Source organism: Neofelis nebulosa, chromosome 3, assembly GCF_028018385.1.
Source record: "Neofelis nebulosa isolate mNeoNeb1 chromosome 3, mNeoNeb1.pri, whole genome shotgun sequence".
NCBI lineage: Eukaryota > Metazoa > Chordata > Mammalia > Carnivora > Felidae > Neofelis > Neofelis nebulosa.
The window spans coordinates 166,076,661-166,098,519 of NC_080784.1; the positions used below are offsets into that span (position 1 = coordinate 166,076,661).

Below are 21,859 nucleotides of genomic sequence, written 5' to 3' on the forward strand. Positions count from 1 at the left end.
AGTGCTTCTCAGTTCTCCCTTTACCCCCTTAGGTAGGAAAGGATGGTTAGAGTGGGCTGGCGTTGGGTATTTCCTTTCCCCCAGGTCAGTTAGGCTTTGGTTAAATAGTTTCTCCTAAAGACTGACCTTGTTAAGAAGAATAGAATGCTTTGGAATATTCTTACCCCCACCCCCTCCCACTGAGAAGCATGAAGGGATTTTTTTCTCTGATATTCATTATGAGAACCAGGTCTAGCTCTTGGAGATAAAACTCATAAATAAAAGTGTAGAATTTCTCCTATGACTGGGTCTTCCTGGAGTTTTTAACCTCTCAAAGTTGTCCACACTGAACCTCCAGCAAATTGCCCATTAAAGTTCAGGTTTTCTTACCCTGGCACTGATTTCCATGGAAGTTTCTATTCTATAAGTTGTGACTCTGTATTTGTCTGTTTCTTCAATTCTGGGAATTCTGATTTGCCCTATGACCTCACTGTTCTCCTGCATCTAAGAAGAGTTGTTGTTTTTTCAGTTCATCTTTTTACTTTCTGTTAGGATGAAGTAGTGACTTCTAGAAGAATGATGGTATTATTACTGAGGTACAATGTTGGGGGCAGGTGAAGATTTAAGGAGATGTATAAAGAGTTGAGTTTGAGATCCTATTTGATGTCCAAATGGATGGTTGGATTTTTGAGCTTAGTGCTCAGGAGAGAGAGTGGGGTTAGAGACACCATCTATATGCTGACAAATCCCAAATTTGAATTTAAGGCCTTGAGACTGGGTAAGGTCACTTAGAGGTAAATGCCAGTGGACAAGAAGGCCAACAACTGACCTTGGGCTCTTCAGTGTTCTGAGCTGGGAAAGAGGTGGAGGAAGACCATCTCATAGGAGGAGGAAGAAAACCAGGAGTGTGGCATTTTGCAGTCCAGGCAAAGACAGTCTTTCAAAAAGGAGGGAAGGAAGTGCTGCTGTGGAGTCAGATGAGGCCTGATACTGACCTTTAGATTTCAGGAGGCATGGAGGTCATTAGTGACCTCAACAAACAGTCCTGCGGACTGGAAGGTAGAAAGCCTTGCAACGGATAGATGAGAAAAGAGGGTGAAGAGAAGCTAGTAAAATACTGTACAGAGACAACTGTGTGGGAGACTTTTACTACAACAGGGAGCAGAGAGATGCTCTAGTCATGGACAGGGGTTTTGTGGTCAAGGGAGGTAGTCGTTCTGGTCATCAATTCCAGATGTGTGTGTATGTATTGCATGGCTTTTCCCACACCACCAGGCAATTCTCAGACACCTGCTGTGTGGCCTACAATTCAACTCAGTTCCGACACTACTTGGACATATCAGCAGATCCTACAGTTGAAGGACCGAGTCCTACAACACCATGTCCCCATGTCCACTCCTGCCCCCACAGACACACTTCAGACACCAGTCCAGGTTGTCAACCTGGGTTTCCGACCTATTGGCTGTAGGTTAGAGGTTCCAGAAAATTCCTCCTCGGGTTCAATTCATTTGCTGGAGTGGCTCACAGAACTTGAAGAAACATTTTATTTATTAGATTACTAGTTTATTATAACAGGATACAGAGCTGGGACAGCCAGGTGGGAGAGCTGCACAGGGCAAGATATGGGGAGAGGGCCCAGACCTTCCCTGCCCTCAGAGTGTGCCACTGTCCCCTTGTCTGCACATATGCAACCCGGAAGCTCTCCAGACAGACCTCATCCTTTTGTGTGTTCATGGAGGTTTCATGACACAGGCATGTTGATTATATCTCTGGCCGTTGGCGATGGATTCATTCTCCAGTCTCCCCCCTGACGCCAGGTGAAGGGCAAGGTGACACTGAAAGTTCCAGCCCTCTAATCATATGGTTGCTTCTCCTGGCAATTAGTTCGGATCCTTAGGTGTGGCCCCCAAGTCACCTCATTAACAACAAAAGACACCTTTAAGTCTCTCATCACTTAGGAAATTCTAAGGGTTTTAGGAGTCCTGTACCAGAAATGGGATGAAGATCAAATATGTATTTCTTAGTATAAATCACAGTATCATGGGAGGCCTCTTTTTTTTTTCTCCCCTTAAGGTAGGGATCATATAATATGTTTGTATGCTGATGGGCATGGTCCCTTGGGAATGTAGAAAAAAGATGTAGATTTTTGTCACCTTGAAACCGATATTCTCAGTTTTTTAAAAAATATTTTTTCTTTTTCTTTTTTGAGAGAGAGAAACAGAGCGTGAGCGGGGGAGGGGGAGGGAGAGAGGGAGACACGGAATCTAAAGCCAGCACAGAGCCCGATGTGGGGCTCGAACTCACCAACTGTGAGATCATGACCTGAACCGAAGTTGGTTCCTTAACCAGCTAAGCCACCCAGGTGCCCCAATTTTCAAATATTTTTGATAACTTTCATTTATTTATTTGAGGGAGAGCTGGAGCTCAAGCATGAACCGGGGAGGGGCAGAGAGCAAGGGAGAGAGAGAGAGAGAGAGAAAATCCCCAGCAGGCTCCACATTCTCAGCATATATCCGGGCTCCCTGATACTCTCAGTTTTAAAAAGTAGCTTGGAGATGGTTGGTGTTGGGTTGGAAGTTTTCTCCACCCTGCCCTCTTTGTAATTTTCTTTTCTTTTTCTCTTTTTGGCTTGCTTAATTTCATTGTGTATCTTGATAGATTTTTATCTTTCACATTTCTGGTAAATGGTGATTATTAGGAAGTTGAACCAATTGTGTATAAAAAAAAATGTAAAAGACATTTAGCGGGAATGTGTTTCCTAAGACCCATTGTTTACCACAAAAAGGAAACCACTGACTTCTTATTATATCAACGAAGATAAAATTATTTTGTGAACACAGTACTTCTCTTATGAGTAAGAGTGCTCATGTTGTGCTCAAAAGAAATTATTTTCTGCAAACAATAAATTAGTGGGAATTGTAGACTTTGTTATAAGTGGGGGTTTATTTAGTCAGAGTCCTTAAAAATCAGATTTTGCTTCATAACATTTTATATTCTAATTGTGGATGTACTTGCTGTAATTTAAATTATGAAAAAATAGTTTAAGCAAGTTAAATGTTAGGTATTTAATTCATAATGTCTTGAAATGTAATAAAAGTCGTAACTAATTTGAGGGAGAAAATATAGCAATACAGGATGGTGGGAATATTTACTTTCATTCTGAAGTAGAAGGAAATCAAATGACTGTAAATATAGCTAATATTATAGGGAGAATATATTTAAGGTGTAAGTAGACTATCACAACCTTGTGATATCGCCCTTTCTATTGTAAACTCATGCTTAGTAGAAAAGTCCTCAGGTGAAGTTTGATGGAAACAATAAAACTTATAGAACATAAGAATGTTCTAACAGATTTGGGCTCACTGGAAAACAAGCCTGCTTGGACTTTTCATTTGGAATTTTATCCTCTACCCTGGCCTTCCAATGCCTTCCACCTCCCCTCCCTGCTGGGGGTAAAAATCTCTAAATATATCTTTGGCAGTAATAAAGTCTCCTAATTTCTGAGTATCTAAAGAAATGTACCTATGGGGGTGCCCGGGTGGCTCAGCCGGTTGAACATTTGACTTTGGCTTAGGTCATGATCTCATTGTTTGTGGGTTCGAGCCCTGCATCGGGCTCTGTGCTGACAGCTTAGAGCCTGGAGCCTGCTTCGGATTCTGTGTCTCCCCCTCTCTCTCTGCCCCTCCCATGTGCATGCTCTCTCTCTCTCTGTCAATAATAAATAAACGTTAAGTAAGTAAATAAATAACCCCTTAATGTATTTGCTTCATTACCATATTCTCCACCAGAGTATAAACTCAGTCGGTGGCTCAGTCAGTTAAGCATCCAACTTCAGCTCAGGTCATGATCTCGGAGTTCGTGGGTTTGAGCCCCGAGTTGGGTTCTGTGCTGACAGCTCAGAGCCTGGAGCCTGCTTCGGAATCTGTGTCTCCCTTTCTCTCTGCCCCTCTCCTGCTCGTGCTCTATCACTTGGGCTCTCAAAAATAAACATTAAAAAAAAAAAAAAAGTGTACCTATGGACAAACATCTCAGAAAAGCCAGAGATTGTAAGATGCTTAAACTATGTTGTATAATAGACACAACTTTGTTATATAAATGTGACCCTTCGACTAAAGTAGTGATTTTCGGCGTTTTTGGTCTACACATAATTGGCCCATAAGGAGATAAATAAATGGATATATGGATATATGTCAGGTAAGAACAAAATGGAAATAGGAAAGTAGCATAGGAGGCCTACCTAATACCGCATGGTCCCCTGGGCCCCCTTTTGTCATTTACCAATCGGGAATAATAATAACACTACCTCCTCAGAGTTGTATGGAGCAGGATGCCTGGTATCAGACTGGATTATCTGGTACCTGTTATTCTTCTTTTTCCTTTCTTTCTGTAATTTGAGCCTTCTAAATCTCTAGGGTATAGAGTATGTTTAAACCATGAGTTTAAACTAGAATCTGTTTAAACCATGTCCTTTCTGTGGTTTTGAAGTTCTTAATGAAAAATGATAACACTCATGAACCTTGAGCACATCATGCTTAGTAAAATAAGCACTAAAAACACTAAGTCACTGGGGCACCTGGGTGGCTCAGTCGGTTAAGCGGCCGACTTCAGCTCAGGTCATGATCTCATGTTCCGTGAGTTCGAGCCCCGCGTCAGACTCTGTGCTGACAGCTCAGAGCCTGGAGCCTGTTTCAGATTCTGTGTCTCCCTCTCTCTGACCCTCCCCCGTTCATGCTCTGTCTCTCTCTGTCTCAAAAATAAATAAAAAAAACGTTAAAAAAAAAATTAAAAAAAAAAAAAAAAAAACACTAAGTCACTAAGAACAAATCCTGTGTGATTCCGCTTGCGTGAGGTTCCCAGAGCAGTCAGACTCCTTGATAGAGAAAGGAGAAAGGAGAATGCTTGTTACCAGGGGCTGGGCTGGGGGGTGGGGGTAGGCGGGAGAATGGGGAGTTAGTGTTTAATGGGCACAAAGTTTCAGTTTTGCAAGATAGAAGGAGTTCTGGAGATGGGTGGTGGTGATGTTTGCAAATAGCGTAAATGTATTTAATGCTGCTGACTGCACACTTAATGATTAAGATGGTAAATTATATGTTATGTGTATTTTGCCACAATTTATTTATTTTTAAAAATTTCTTTTTTAACGTTTATTTATTTTTGAGACAGAGAGAGACAGAGCATGAACGGGGGAGGGGCAGAGAGAGAGAGGGAGACACAGAATCGGAAGCAGGCTCCAGGCTCTGAGCCATCAGCCCAGAGCCCGACGCGGGGCTTGAACTCACGGACCGCGAGATCGTGACCTGAGCTGAAGTCGGACGCTTAACCGACAGAGCCACCCAGGTGCCCCATATTTTTTTGCCACAATTTAAAAAAGATAATGAAACTATTGTCTTTTGGTAAGCCTTGCCCTCTTTCCCTGTTTTTGGTGGATATTACTGAATAAAGTGAATCAAATTGTCCCCCCCTTTTTATTGAGGTATAACTGACATGTACCCCTGTATACATTTAAGGTATACATCATAATGACTTATGACATATATTGTGAAATGGTTACGAATCAAGTTGGCTCTTGATTAAATAAAGAAATAATGGGTTGCTGCTCTTACATCATGAATCTATATGAGATTCCCCGTAATGAAACCTGTTGATGATCAGAAATTCTCATCATCATGACTTTCAAAGGTGTCAAACCTTAAACTGTTGCTTCTAGAGCCAAGAGTGTAGTATGGCTGGAAAACACAATTTTTTAATTTTGTATGTCAATTTAAAAAATATTTATTGATTACTTTGTTGAATGAATAGCAGTGACATTTGTTGAGTGATATATGTTGGCTCTTCTTAGTTTATACTTCATACTTACAATACTTGTAGTACCCTTTATAGTCTTTGTAAACTAGTCCTTGAAGGTGTGAGAGTTGAGAAATCCAATGCTCTGGTCGGATAAGTGATTTTTTTGCTTTAAAAATGATTTTAGAGGAATTTCAGTGCATGGAAACAAAGGGTGGGCATTCCAGATGGAAAAAAGATGTGGGTGTAGGAATGGGATATGTTTACATGAGCAGAGTTCAGCTTGTCTCTAGTCTAGAGAATATTAGGGAGATGTGCTCGTAGTTTATTCTCTGCCATTAGGATCTTGACTTTGAGGCTAATTAATTTCTGAACTTTATTCTGTAGGAATTAGGAGTACCACTGTACTACCAAACCAGAGAATTTTGTGACCCTAGTTGTGCACTTGGCAGCAATTTGAGGTTCATTGGAGTAGTGAGAGAGGGGAGGTCAGATACAAGTTAGAATGGGCACTTAGAATTCTTTCAAAGTCATTAGGAAGAGTATTTTAGTATTTAGTATTGGGTCAGAGTGCAAGTGACTGAAACTGAGAGAAACAGTGTACCCATTAGTCATTCCCCATCTTCCTCTCCCCCGCAGCCCTTCAACCACTAATCTGTTTTTTCTGTATGTAGATTTGTCTATTCTAGGCATTTCATATAAATAGAATCATGTAATATGTGGCCTTTTGTGACTAGCTTCTTTGACTTTGCATAGTTTTTAGGATTCATCTATGCTGTAGCATGTATCATTACTTCATTCCTTTTTGTGGCAGAAATATTCCATTGGATGGGATCTATCACATTTTATTTATCTGTTCATCAGTTGATGACCATTGTCTTTTTTTTTCTTTAAATATGATACATAAAATACAAGCCCACCCTCTTTATCATTATATTCAAGGAACATAAATTTACTCTGTCAAATTGCTATAAAAGTGGATGACCATTGTCTTGTTTCTGCCTTTTGGTTATTACAAATAACACTACTGTGAACACTTACATTTTTATTTTTGCATGGATGTATTTTATCACTTGTTATATACCCAGGAGTCGAATTGCTGGATCATGTGTAACTTGGGTTGTTTTCAGTGTTTCACTTTTACAAACAATCTCACAACAATCTTGCTGTATGCTTTATGAGTGTACAAGTACGTGTGTAGGAGAATGTCCCAGAAAGAGGATTGTTGGGTCAAAGGATAAATTAATTCCTAACTTTGTAGATATTGACACCACCACCAGGAACAGAGGGTGCTTATTTGTTGGGGTACTTTGGGGGTACCTTTTGAGATATAGGCCATTCTGGGGTCATTACCCCAAGTCCTATAAGGTATATATCCTCAAGTACTATGGAAGCACTCCTTTGATGATCCCCCTTGTTTCATTAAGAAATAGGTAATTGTGTTTAGATGGTAGGGAAATTTATAATGTATTTGACAAAGAAGTTATGGGTGTCAAAGAAATCTTTAATTTAGAACCTTTGGAAGACTAATTCTCATTTTCTTGTTTTCTCTCTCCAGATAGATTCTTTCCCTACGTAGTTAAGATACTTATATAAGTAAGTTCTTCTTGTGCAAGTTCTCAGTTATAAAAACTTAGCTTCAGTAATGATATTTGTTCTATAAAAACCACTAAAATGGGACACCTTTTGTTTTAAACATGGGTGCTACTAATAACCAGCCCGAGTATTTTTCTTTTCTCTATTTTTTATCTTCCAGCCTTGAACATTCCATATTCTGCTTTGTGCATGGTGAATCACTACGGCTTTGCACTACTGTGCCCACTTGCGTGCCTACAAAGTACAACAAGCTCCAGGTCGAAAAAGCTTCTAGATGGATCCTTTCCAAAATTGGTGTCTTTTCTACAAACTCTGTGCCTCAACAACCCTTTCTAAGTGGTAAGGATACATACTTCTTTTTAAAAGAATAATAGAAGTTTGTAAAAATAATTTTTGTGTGAATTGCCTTCCCCTCTATGATGCCTTCTCTTCTTATAATACCTGCCTTTTTTTTTTTTTTTTCTAACTTAAAAAAATCACGTCTAAAAATAGCAGTAACATCAGGTTTTTGGAGGCTCAGAACATTCCTTCCATGAGATTCTAGGTCCAGGATTATATGTAACATTTATAGAGAATACATTAAAAATACATAAACGTGTGTGAAGTCTGTACTCTGTGCATTCTCCATAATCCCTTATTGTAAGACTGAGGTAGTTTATCCTGTTAAGGGTCTTTTCCTGTCAGTTTAGGTGCTTTGAGTCCATCCGGTCAAGAACATCGTCTTACTTCCCATTGATGTGTACATTATGTAATGACACATTTTTACACATTTTTGGAGATAATAAGAGGAGAGTGATGTCAACTCTTTTTTTTTTTTTTTCCCCCTGGCACTATGTGTGCCTTTTCGTGTTCTAACATTTTTTGGAAGCATGGATGCTAGTTAGCCGACATGTTTTTTGAACATCTCTGAGATTTCCTCAGTGCATTTTTGTTGGGGGGCAGAGGAGTAAAAGTGAGCAGAACCAGTTGCTGATATGGGGGGCCTCTGAAAGAAAATCATTGAAGTAGGCTCATTTTGAGTGTCAGGTGACAAATATTTATCAAATGCCTGCTATCGAAGCATGAAAATATATAATGGCGTTTAGTATTGTAGAGAAGTCAGTCACCAAATGGAAACCATGGCATTAAATGAGGATGCAAGGTCAAGAGGGTGAGTGAAGAATGGGGTACGTTTTAGCCCTAGTTCTGATCATTAATTGTATGGTGTTCTTCAGTGCAGGTTAATTAGCCTTAGTAGACCTCAGTTTTCTCATCTATGAAATGAGCGAAATAAACTAAATGTTTTTTCAGGTTTTTTGGTATTTTCATACATCTAACACTTTATGATCATAATGAACAAATTGGTAGATTCTTTGGTTTTTTGAGGATACCTTTCTTCTGTAACCTATTTGATAGATTTTTAGACTATGTTCTTGGAAGTGTGGGGTTACAATAACGCCTTCACTAACACAACATTTTTCAGTTAATCATTTTGTTTGGAAGTTGAGGTCTTTCATTCTTTCTCTCCACATTTTTTTATCCTTCTCTTCTATTGACCTCTAGAATTTTCCTTTATTTGACTCTGATGTTGTCTATCATGTTGGTGGCTCTCATCCTGCTTCCTTGATATGTCTAGCATCCATCATTTTCATTTTACTGATTTTCCAATATCACTACGTCTTAGACCAGAGCTCCCAATCCTGGGACCTTTACACATACAGTTACCTGTTGAAATAAGCTTGGGAAAAGGGTGTGATTCTTTGGCAGGGAGCTGAAACTGATTAGTTACCCAGCATTCGTTCATCAGGACTGGAACCCAAAAGTTCTGCCTACTGCTCACACCCCATTACTTCCTACCTTAGACCTCACCATCGCCTGGAAGACTTCTAATTTCTGAGGCTTTGGCAAGCTTCCTGTCATGATCATAACCCTCTGTCACATCCCACTTCTTAAATCTGTTTTTAGTATTAATTTTGACTTGTAGTTTCTTGGCATTTGTTTTTGTTTTTGTTTCGTTTTCTTTAACCAGGCAGGCCGTTTCCTAGCCTCATTAGCTTTCCACTTACCCAAACTCCACGATCATTCTTACATCTTATGGTCTCTTGCCTTTTTAAAACTCTGAGGAACACGTCTTAATCAGATCTCAAACCTAAGTTCGTTGGCCATATATATCCTTTTTCTAGGTGCTTGAAATAGTTGGAAAAGGGCACATAACTCAGTTTGTAAAACTCATTTGCTTGATCTCTGAACTGGTTCTTTTCAAAGTTGGCTTCTTACCCTTCTTTTGAAAGATCCCACACCTTGTCACGGTCCAGTTGCCTTTTTGGGGTGATCTAGCATACTTCCTGACCTTTTTCCATCAGATTTTTTTCAGTGTCTGAATAAGAAAGATTTTGCCTTATTTTTAATTTTTATTGAAAAAAATTTTTAACTTGTACAAAGTAAACAGGCTAGTGTAATGAACCCCTTTGTATTCATCACTCAGGTTTAATAATTATCAAATCATGGCCAAATTGTTTGCTTCTCTTCCATGGACTTCTCTCACACTCTGTATTATTTTAAAGCAAATCCTAGACATCATATAATTTGTTTATATTCCAGTATGTATTCTTAAAGTAGATCTTCTTTTAAAAAATACAACCACATGGGGCGCCTGTGTGGCTCAGTCGGTTAAGTGTCGGACTTTGGCTCAGGTCATGATCTCACGGTTTGTGAGTTCAAGCCCCGCGTCTGGCTCTGTGCTGACAGCTCAGAGCCTGGATCCTGCTTCGGATTCTGTGTCCCCTTCTCTCTCTCTCTGTGCCTCCCATGCTCATGCTCTGTCTCTGTCTCTCAATAATAAATAAACATTAAAAAAAAAATACAACCACAATACCATTATCATCTTTAAAAAAAAAAAACAAAAAAACAGCAACAATCCCAACGTAATAAAATGTGCAGTTCGTGGTAATTTTGATTCTTTCATACATATCCAAAGCAGTTGAGCTGTTTGAATCAGGATCTAGATAAGCCCTCCCTCATTGCAATTAGTTGATTTTTCTCCTAAGTTCCCCCTGCCTTATGTCCTTAAAATTTTTGTTGAGCAAATTGGGTCTTTGGGCCGTAGATGTGGATGTTCCTGATTACATTCCTGTGAAGTGATTAAATGTACTCGTCTGTCAGTGTGCGTGGCTGGCTTAGTCTGTGGAGCGTGCAACTCTTGATCTTGGGGTTGTGAGTTCAAGCCCCGCGTTAGGTGTAGAGGTTACTTAAAAATGCAGTCTTAAAAAAAATAAGCATATTCCTCTGTCCTTTGTTTTTCTTGTTAATTGGCAGTTGGATCCGGAGATTTGCTCAGATTCAGGTTCAATTTATTTTGGCAAGTGTCTGTCTGGTACACAAGTGTTTAGTCATCTCTCTTAATGCTTATTAGTTGCCGTTTATGCTCAATGCTTTAGATGAGAGAATGCCAAACGTTCTCTGTAAGGGGCCAGATAGTGTATTTTTAGGCTTTGTGGGCCATCTGGTCTCCTCTGATACAGTTACTATACTCTGCCCTTGTAGTGGGAAAGTAGCCATAGACAAAATGTGAATGAATGGCCATAGCTGTGTTCTAATAATACTTTATTTACAAAAACAGGCAGTGGGCTCCCTGCTTTAGGTCTATTAAATAATTAGGGGTTGCAAGACGTAACACTGTAACTTCACTGTTCACTTATTATGTGAAATCTTCTATAAAGGGAAACTGTTCCTCATGTACTATTTGTTACCTAGTAGTACAGTACGTATAGGAAAGCTTGGAGAAAAGCTTGATAGTTTCTTCTGACTTACCAATTTCAAAACAATGAGTTGGTTATATTAGCCTTCTCCAATAGTGATCAGTTAGGGTCGCCTCTTCTTCCCTAGACTCATTATGGCCTCTTAGATTTAAACATACTGAATTTTGAAAAATTCATTGCCTTTTTTTTTTTTTTTTTTTTGCTGCTTAAATTATTTAATCTTGGACCAGTGGGAGCCTTTTAAAGTTGCTGAGTTATTTTGACATGACTCTAGTAGTTTGTGATAGCTGCTTTGATTATCTGGTATGACAAGGATTTCTAGGCACATCATGTACATTTCCTCTCTACACCTGATATCGCTGGACCCAAAAGGACCCCTGATTCCTTTACTGGGAAGTAGGATTTCAAGACTACAATCTGGCCTCTAGAGGTTCTTATTTCTAATGGATTGACCATTGTCACTAGATCTTTTCAGTTGTGAAAATTAGGAAAAAAAATTTTTTAAGATTAAGAACCTCATGAGTTTATACTGATATTTCCAATTGTTTCAGCTCTATAAGATTTTTGCTCAGTCTTTTATTTCACATCTGTATCTTTTTTTCTTAGCTAAGAATTCTGGTTCTCAATGACTCCAGGGATAATACTATCAGAACTGGGTGCCTCCTGTGTCTCTGTGTTCCCATTGGTAATGTGTGAAAGTGCCTATTTGTCTATGTATAACCTCAGCAACAGAATATGTTGTCAAACTTGTTTTTTTACTGAATGGAATATCAGTCTGTTATGTTAATTTCACTCATCTCATGCGTGAAATTGAATATCTTTAACTTTAAAAATTTCCTTATAGACATTTTATTTTATTTACTTTTTAAATGTTTATTTATTTTTGAGAGAGACAGAATTTGAGTGGGGGAGGGGCAGAGAGAGAGGGAGACACAGAATCTGAAGCAGGCTCCAGGCTCTGAGCTGTCAGCACAGAGCCCAATGCGGGCATTGAACTCACAAACTGGGAGATCATGACCTGAGCTGAAGTCGAACGCTTAACCCACTGAGCCACCCAGGAGCCCTATACACGTTTTAGAATCATTTAAATTAACAACATTTTTTTTTAAAGATAGTCTTTTTTTTTTTTTTTTTTTTAATTTTTTTTTTTCAACGTTTTTTATTTATTTTTGGGACAGAGAGAGACAGAGCATGAACGGGGGAGGGGCAGAGAGAGAGGGAGACACAGAATCGGAAACAGGCTCCAGGCTCCGAGCCATCAGCCCAGAGCCTGACGCGGGGCCCGAACTCACGGACCGCGAGATCGTGACCTGGCCGAAGTCGGACGCCTAACCGACTGCGCCACCCAGGCGCCCCTAAAGATAGTCTTATACCAAGTTTACCTTGAGGTACACATTGGGCTGAATATATTTTTATATGGTTAGGAGGCATTTGCATTTTTCTCTACTGTTAACTGTCCATTTTTTTAAGCCTCGTGTTCTTCAGGTTTGTTGATATTTGCTATTTTATAAGCCCTTTACATATTAGAAATATAAACCTTTTGTCTCCTTTCTTCTTCCTCCCACTTAAATAGAGGTTTGTCTTATCTGCTCATAGCTTGCTTTATTTTGCTTCTCCTTTTCCAGTAATGTTACATTTATTCTTTTGGCTGAGTGATCATTCACTGGTGATTCTACAGCTCAGACCTAATTCACTATTTCTTCAACTCAATATTCCCCAGGTAGAATTCCACTTTATCCACAGATTTGATGTTCCTGTGTTCCCTTTATTAGGTAATGGCATTATTATTTTCCCAGTCAAGAACTCAAAGTGGTCTCTTGTGGTATATTTATTATTCAGCACGTGCTTGGTTTTTTTTTTTTTTTTAAAGAAATTTATTTATTTTTTTTTACATTTATTTTTGAGAGACAGAGAGAGACAGAGCACAAACGGGAGAGGGGCGGGAGAGAAGGAGACACAGAAACCAAAGCAGGCTTCAGGCTCCCAGCTGTCAGTACAGAGCCCAACGTGGGGCTTGAACCCATGAACTTTGAGATCATGACCTGAGCTGAAGTTGGACGCTCAATCGACTGAGCCACCCAAGCACCCCCAGCAGGTGTTTGTTAAGTACCTGCCAGGTGCCAGGTACTGGGCTAGGTATAGGTAACAAATAGTTATAATCCTACGTCTTAGGAATAGTCTAATGGGGAATAGATATTAATCAAATATATACATAAACCCATGTCTACATGTGTGTAAGTATTCCAAGAGAGAATCTAAAGGTTGGGACATGGTACTAGACTAGAGAGTTTAGGTGGGTAGGTCTTTGAGGGAGGGACATTCAAATTGACATTTGAAGACCGGTTAGGGTTCCGCCTGGTGAAAAATACCAGGGTGCCAGTTAGCGGATAAAGGAAAACAGTGAGTGAAGGATCCTGAGGCAGGAAAGAAGTTGAACCTGTAGGAAGTGAAAAGTCCAGTTTGGTATGTAGGGAGGTGGGGTGGAGGGCCTTGAGATGCAACTTGATTTAGTTTGTAAAACAATCACTCCCAGCTGTAGTGGGGCAATGTATGGGAGGGAGAACTTGAGGAGGCTGTGGTCGTATTTGTGAAAAGTGATGGTCCCCCATTCTTTCAGTTGTGAAATTCTTTCGGTTCTACTTCAGTGCTTTGTTGGTGTCTCCCACAGCCTTAGTTCAGAAAGTTATCTCTTGGCTACTCCAAACTGGTCCTGCTCATTCAGCCTTCTTTCCCATATGCTTCTAAAGGTAACTTTTAGAAATCACAGGTCCATTCATATTACTTACTTCGTCAAAAACTCATGCATGGTGGCTCCCTGTGTTGGTTACTTTTGCGTGTCAGCTGGACTAGGCTAACAGATGCCTAGAGAGCTGGTAAAACATTATTTCTGGGTATGTCCGTGAGGGTGTTTCCGGAAGAGATTAGCATTTAAATGAGTAGACTGAGTAAAGAAGGTCCACCCTCACTGCTGTGGGTGGGCATCACCAATCCACTGAGGATCCAAATAGAACAAAAAGGCAGAGGAAGAGTGAATTTGCTCACTCTCCTTGAGCTGGGACTTCCATCTTCTGCTGTCCTCAGACATTTTAGCTTCAGGTTCTTGGGCCTTTGGAGTCTGGGACTTATACATATTTATTTATTTTTAAATTTATTTATTGTTTAATTTACATCCACGTTAGTTAGCATATAGTGCAACAATGATTTCAGGAATAGATTCTTTAATGCCCCTTACCCGTTTAGAACATCCCTCCTCTCACAACCCCTCCAACAACTCTGTTTGTTCTCTATATATGAGTCTTTTATGTTTTTGTCCCCCTTCCTGTTTTTATATTTTTGCTTCCCTTCCGTTATGTTCATCTGTTTTGTATCTTAAATTCCTCATATGAGTGAAGTCATATATTTGTCTTTCTCTGACTAATTTTGCTTAACATAATACCCTCCAGTTCCATCTATGTAGTTGCAAATGGCAAGATGTCATTCTTTTTTGACTGCTGAGTAATACTCTGCAACACACACACACACACACACACACACACACACATCTTCTTTATCCATTCATCCATCGATGGACATTTTGGGCTTTTTCCATACTTTGGCTATTGTCAATAGCACTGCTATAAACGTTGGGGGTGCACGTGCCCCTTCGAAACAGCACACCTGTGTCCTTTGGATAAATACCTAGTAGTGCAATTGCTGGGTGGTAGGGTAGTTCTAGTTTTAGTTTTTTGAGGAACCTCCATACTGTTTTCCAGAGCAGCTGCATCAGTTTGCATTCCCAACAGCAGGGCAAAAGAGATCCTCTTTCTCCGCATCTTCGCCAACATCTGTTGTCTGAGTTGTTAATTAATGTTAGCCATTCTGACAGGTGTGAGGTGGTATCTCATTGTGGTTTTGATTTGTAATTCCCTGATGATGGGTGATGTTGCGTATTTTTTCATGTGTCGGTTGGCCATCTGGATGTCTTCTCTGGAGAAGTGTCTATTCATGTTTTTTGCCCATTTCTTCACTGGATGATTTGTTTTTTGGGTGTTGAGTTTGATAAGTTGTTTATAGATTTTGGATACTAACCCTTTATCTGATATGTCATCTCCCATTCCGTCAGTTGCCTTTTAATTTTGCTGATTGTTTCCTTTGCTGTACAGAGGAAGCACAGCAAAGGATGTGCTTTATCTTGATGAGGTCCCAATAGTTCATTTTTGCTTTTGTTTCCCTTGCCTCCGGGGACATGTTGAGTCAAGAAGTTGCTGCGGCTGAGGTCAAAGAGGTTTTTTGACTGCTTTCTCCTTGAGGATTTTGATGGCTTCCTGACACATTTAGAGCATTCAATATTTGATTTCTATGGTGGTGGAGAATGGCCAATAAAATCATGACCATGTAGCATATCTAAATCTCTTCTTTTACCTGAGATGTCTTATAGACGAACTTATACTTGGCTAACTTGTTATTGGGATCTTGCTAGCTTGAAAGCACTAGTCTGCATGTTGACAATATTAGTGTACTTGATTCTCATATGTGATTTTGTTTGTATATCAGAGCCAGCCAGCATGTTTCTTTTGTGAAGAGAAGAGTCCTATCATTTACTGCCTGCAAACTTGGAAAAAATGATCTTATGTGCTCCATCTTTTTTTTTTTTTTTTTTTTTTTTAAGTTTATTTATTTTGAGAGAGAGTGCCCATGAGCAGGGGAAGGGCAGAGTGAGAGGGAGACACAGAGATTCCCAAGCAGGCTCTGCGCTGGCAGCACAGAGCCCGATGCAGGGCTCACGCGAGTCATGAGGTCATGACCTGAACCGAAATCAAGAGTCAGATGCTTAAGCAACTTAGCCACCCAGGTACCCCTCCATCTTTTTTTATTTTTACAAGTTTTCCTCTTTTTCTCATGTTTCTTTCTCCTTCCCTCTCTTTTCCTCCTATAAATGAGACTAAGTCACTTTGTCTGTTAATATAGCTTAGTATTGTGTATCTGTACCACATACCTTCTGCTGCCTTCTCATATGAGGTCCTTTCTCATTATAATGGACATGGGGTTTATATAGATTTGTTTTACATGTGACTTTTCACAGATGAATGTAACTTTTAGTCTCTTTGGATCACTTCTTGAATTAAATGGCTATTTTTGTCCTCTAATACGTATTGATGCAATAAAACGGGAGATTATAATAATTTTAATAATTCCATCCTCAATGGGATTTCTTTTTGTCATTGGAAATGCAGTACGGTCTAAACCTCGTAAATCTGTTTTAAAAGTAAATTTCCTAAAGTCACATTACAAATTTTTGGTGTTTCAGCGATATTAAAGTAATGGGAAGTGTTTTGGTTATATTATTTTAAGGGAAAAATATCTTAATGGAAATTTTTAGTGAGCTTGCTTACATTAGGACAATTAAGTCTTAGTTTCTGCAATATAATTTTGTTAAAAAAATTACTTTGAAACATTAACTAGGGCAGGTGCTTATCGGTAAGAATCAAATTCTCTCTTGGCACTGTGATCTTCAGTCATACTGCATTTAGTTTGGAGTGATGAAAGTTTTTATTTTGCAAACTGAGAACCTCTAAGACAAAAAATGTTTCACGTAGCTCATGGCGTGACAGGTTTATGAAAGGCTTAAGAGATAAAATTGTCCTAAGTGAAAGATTACATTCCACATAGGATTTATGTAACCAGTAGTGAGGGTGAAAAACCTGATGAGGTGGGAGAAGTGACTCAGTTCCTAGCTTTGCACTCTCCACTTCTATTTCCTCTCCCTTCTAATCCTACACGAGTATTCCGGTTTCAAATACAATCACAACCTTAATACAGAAGTCCGATATATTAAAAGATACATGCTTATTGTTTTGCAATGAGTCCCATTTGCACCATATTGAAACTTTCTATAACACTCTCCTTCTAGGACAGTTGAGGAGAGATGGTCCTAGAACTGGATGAGTCTCAGATTCCATAAAGGCATAGATCTGTCTTATTCATTGTGTCCTTCACTACCTAGCTGGATAAAGCACTGGGCTCGACAAAGGTAGCAGAAGTAGGTCTATTTTTATTTATTATACCCTAGCTGGTGTTAGGTTTCTAGAAAGCTTAAAATTTTTTTCTTTCCTTTTTTGCTTGACTCTAATAAATCTTCCAGTTAGTATTTACATCTAGCCTTGTTATGATTTGGACATTATGATTTGGATATATTAAAATTCTTAAGAACAGGAGCATAACCTATATTAGGAAGTTGGTTCAGAGACAACATTCCAAGGGCATTATTCTGATGACCCTGAACTCCACTAAATGGAGCCAGGGACCAAATATTGTCTTAACATAAAGCAAGATTAAAGGAAATGAAGCAAACCAGGGACCTAGGAGAAAAAGGATGATTTAAGTGCTGTGGAAGGAAGTTTCATTTGAAACCACAGATATGGCAATTGATACTCGTATACTGTGTCAGGTTTTCCCTATAAATGTAGAGACTGCTAACACCGAATTTTGCAGCCAATGAATTATCACTGGCATTTGAACTGCGAGCATCCATCTTTGGGAAACATTTTAAGTTAAAGATTATTTTAAGAATTCTGGCTGAAACAGAAGAATGTCACTTTCCTTTATAAAGTTGTTCTTGGACTTTTAAGTTAGTAGGAAGACATTAACAGAAGAGGATTGAACTTAGTCTTAAAATAACCTTCTCTGTGATTTGTTGGCCATAATATGATTTCTCCTTCCCCCACCTTTTGTGTTTATTAAAAAAAAATTGATTTCTGGTTTCTTTCCTTCTTTCTTTCTTTTTTGTTTTTGATTTCTAGTTTCATATCATTGTAGTTAGAAAAGATGCTTGATAGGATTTCAGTCCTCTTAAATTTATTCAGACTTGTTTTGTGTCCTACCTGATCTATCCTGGAGGATGTTGCATACATACTTGAGGATGTATATTCTGTTGCTTTTGGATGAAATGTTCTGTATATATCTGTTAGGTCTGTTGGGTCTAACATGTCATTTAAGGTGATGTTTTCTTATTTTCTGTCTGATCTATCCATTGATGTAAGTGGGGTATTAAAGTCCCCTGCTGGGACGCCTGGGTGGCTCAGTCAGTTAAGCAGCCGGCTTCAGCTCAGGTCATGATCTCCTGGTCCACAGGTTCGAGCTCCCTGTCGGGCTCTGTGCTGTCTTGACAGCTCAGAGTCTGGAACCTGCTTCAAATTCTGTGTCTCCCTCGCTCTCTGCCCCTCCCCCGCTCATGCTCTGCCTGTTTCTGTCTCTTTCAAAAAAGAAACATAAAATTGTTAATGTTCTCTGTTGGTATTATATGGCTGTTTCTCCCTTCATGTCTGTTAATGTTTGCTTTATATATTCAGATACTTCTATATTGGGTTCATAACTATTTATGAACGTTCTAGTCTTTTGTTGGATTGACCCCTTTATCATTATATAATGCCCTTTGTCTCTTACAATCTTTGTTTTAAAGTCGATTTTTTCCTTTTAAAAATTTATTAAAATTTTTAAAAAATGTTTTATTTTATATTTGAGAGCAAGAGAGACAGAGCAAGAGCAGGGGAGGGCAGAGAGATGGAGACAGAATCTGAAGCAGGCTCCAGGCTCTGAGCTGTCAGCACAGAGCCTGATGCAGGGCTTGAACCCATGAACAGTGAGATCATGACCTGAGCTGAAGTCAGACGCCCAACTGACTGTGCCACCCAGGCGCCCCTTAAAAATTTATTTTAGAAAGAGAGAGAGAGAGAGCGAGACCATGGGAGTGAGGGAGAGAGAAAGAGGGAAAGAGAGAGAATCTCAAGCAGGCTCTGCACTGTCAGAGCCCAGTTCAGGGCTCAAACTCATGAACTGTGAGATCATGATCTGAGCTAAAATCTAGAGTCAGATGCTTAACTGAGCCAGACTGAGCCACTGAGGTGCCCCCGAGTTTTGTCTTATATCCATAAGTATAGCTACCCTGGCTTTCTTTTTGTTTCCATATGGAATATCTTTTTCTATCCCATCACTTTCAGTCTGTGTATGTTCTTAAGTCTAAAGGAGTCTCTTGTGGGCAGCATATAGATTTTGTTTTTTAGTCCATTTAGCCACTCTGTCTTTTGATTGTAGTATTTAGTCCATTTACAGTTAAAGTATAATTATTGATAGGTATGTACTCATTGCCATGTTGTTAGTTGTTTTCTGGCTGGTTTTTGTTCCTCTTTGTTCCTTTCTTCTCTTGCTCTCTCCCTTTGTGGTTTGCTGACATTCTTTAGTGGTATGCTTATGCTCCTTTATCTTTTGTGTATTTACTACCGGTTTTGTTTTGTAGTTAAGTTTAACTGTAACTATAACAAGTTATATGCATAACAGTCTATTTTAGGTTGACAAAATAGTTGTCAACTTAAGTTTGATTGCATTCTAAAGCTCAACATTGTTACTCCTCCCTTGCGTGTTTTTGATGTCACATTTTTCATCTTTTTTTCTTTTTCCCCTTTCTCTTTTAATCTTCTCCCTGCTTCAACTCTCAAAAAAAGTACCCAGAGATTAAGTGCAAGGAAACTCAAAGAACCAAGGTAAGCCAGCCCAAGATTAGCAGGCTCCCTCGCACAGGGGCCAGAGTCTGGGCCAGAGCCTGGAAGTAAAAGCTGGTGCAGAATAAAGTGGTTCTAGAGGCTAGGAGTAAATGGGGTACCCCCAGCAGGGCCAGGCTGTGTAAGAAGTGGTGTTTGTTGGCTTTGTCTAAGAGCTCCTTCCCAGAGGCATCCGGAAACTGGGCACTGGGCACCCCATAGAAGGCCAAGACTAAGGCCCTGGCTCTAGAGAAGGCACCCAAACAGGGGAAAGCAGCCCATGGCAGTAAACGGTCTTGCACTGGACAGACCTACGTCTTTTTATCTTGTGTGTGCCTTATCTAAGTTATCCCTTAACTAGTTACTATAATCATAGTTATTTTTACTGCTTTTGTCCTTTTAACCTTAATAAGTGCTGAATCCATTATTTTCATTATTATTATATTTATCCTTCCAGTGAGATTTACTCTTTGATATGTGTTCCTGTTACTGACTAGCACTTTCTTTTCAGCTTGAAGAGGTCATTTTAACATTTCTTGTAAGTTTGATTTAGTGGCGATAAACTCCTTTGGCTTTTGCTCATCTGGAAAAGTCTCTGCAATCCTGAGTAACTTTGCTTGGTTGGAAGTTTTCTTCTTTCAGCATTTTAAATACATGTGTCACTCCCTTCTGGCCTGCAAATGGTCTGCTGAAAAATGTATTTATAGTCTTTTGGGGGGGTTCCCTTTTAGATAACAAGTTATTTTTCTCTTGCTGCTTTTAGGGTCTCTTTGAGTTAATCTCATAGGAATCTCCCTGGGCCTCCTGGATCTGGATGTCTGTTTTCTTCTCCAGGTTAGGGATGTTTTAAGCCATTCTTTTTTCAAATAAGATTTCTGTGCCTTTCTTTCTCTTCTGGGAGCCCTGTGATAAGAATGTTAGTCCATTTGATGTAGTCCCATAAGTCCCTTAAGCTATGTTTTCTTTCTTTTTTTTTTTTTTCTTCATTATTTTTCTAGTATTTCATTTCTTTTTCTTGCTGCTCTGATTGGGAGAGTTCCACTGCCTTGTCTTTGAGTTCACTTATCCTTTCTTCTGTGTCATGTAGTCTGCTGGTGAACACTTCTAGTGTATTTTTCAGTCCAGTCATTGTGTTCATCAGCTCTGTAACTTGTGTTTAGTACTTCTGCATATTTTCCATCTCTTTGTTGGAGTTCTGTGTTTATCCATTCTTTTCCCCATTTTCTCCCCAGTGTGGTGAGCATCTTTATGACCATTACTTTAGAACTCTTTATCAGGTAGATTACTTACCTCTCTTATCATTAAGGTTTTTTTCCTGAGGTTTTTTTCTAAGAGCTAGATCTAGGCTCTGTTCCATCTGGTGAAAGTTCTCCAGGATCCCCATGAGGTCTGCAAAGCTGCTGGCCTTGGACAGAGAGACACAGTCATCCTCTTCAGACGAGCTGTGGGTTGCTTTGTGTTGTGGTTTACAGCCTTCGGGGCTGGCAGAACAGAGCAGGGGGGGCTAATGGTAGCTCAGGGACCTCTACCTTGGTCTGCTTGGTGATGCCACTAATGGCACAGGAAGTTGTACAGTGGAGTGAGGATCCAAAACCAGGTAAGGGAGGAGAGACATTTGAACTTCCTGGAGATAAGAAATCTGTTGTTAATGAAACCGAAGGTGTATCAGATGCCGCTATCTTGGCAATCTGGCCGTGCAGGTAGTTCAGCTCATCCTGCAGCACTGCGGTGCGACTTCGGGCTGGCAGTGCTGGAATGGTCAGAAAGATGGTCACCTTGGACCCACGCAGGTTGGGCACTGAGGCATTGCGCTGTGTGACAGTTAGAGGGCTAGGCTTCCAGGTGTGCCTCAGGAGCCATGCATTACTCCTGACCCGGACATATATCTCCTCTTCATCACAGCATTCCAGGCAATGTCGGCCAGAGCAGGGATGGGGGGGTTCATCCTTTAGACACAGGTCAGACATGTTGGGTATGGGGTTTCAAAGGATGCCCAGGGACATGGCTTCAGGGGGCAGGTTGGTCCCAGTTTTTCTCACTACACTTTGAGTAGCCCCATGTGGCTTGTTTTGCCAGATTGGGATGGTCACATTGGCTTTCATTCCTGATATTTCAACTGGCTCCTGCACTTGAAGAGCGAGGTAGCTACTGGGCAGCTCTAGGGACTAGGGGAGGCTGGAGGCATGACTCCTTCATATCAGGTACTCTTCCTAATGCCCCTTCCTATCACAGTGGGCTGCCCCCCCCCCC

The 21,859-nt window shown here is 39.9% G+C and overlaps 1 protein-coding gene and 1 pseudogene across 10 annotated transcripts in view; one reads left to right on the forward strand and one right to left on the reverse strand.

The window, feature by feature from the left end:
• The window catches only part of FRYL (FRY like transcription coactivator), a 272,003-nt gene that overhangs the window by 31,773 nt on the left and 218,371 nt on the right, over positions 1-21,859 (forward strand). For 8 of the 10 annotated variants that reach the window (XM_058722642.1, XM_058722640.1, XM_058722639.1 and 5 more), the window contains exon 2: positions 7,520-7,698. The exons of 1 other annotated variant lie outside the window; for it this stretch is intronic. The gene's annotated coding sequence lies outside the window, so the exon portion shown is untranslated. Of the gene's footprint in view, positions 1-7,273; positions 7,360-7,519; positions 7,699-21,859 lie in introns of those variants that run through there. One more of the 10 variants, XM_058722641.1, reaches the window with a different exon arrangement.
• On the reverse strand, positions 1,710-21,738 carry LOC131508082 (mitochondrial fission regulator 1-like; annotated as a pseudogene).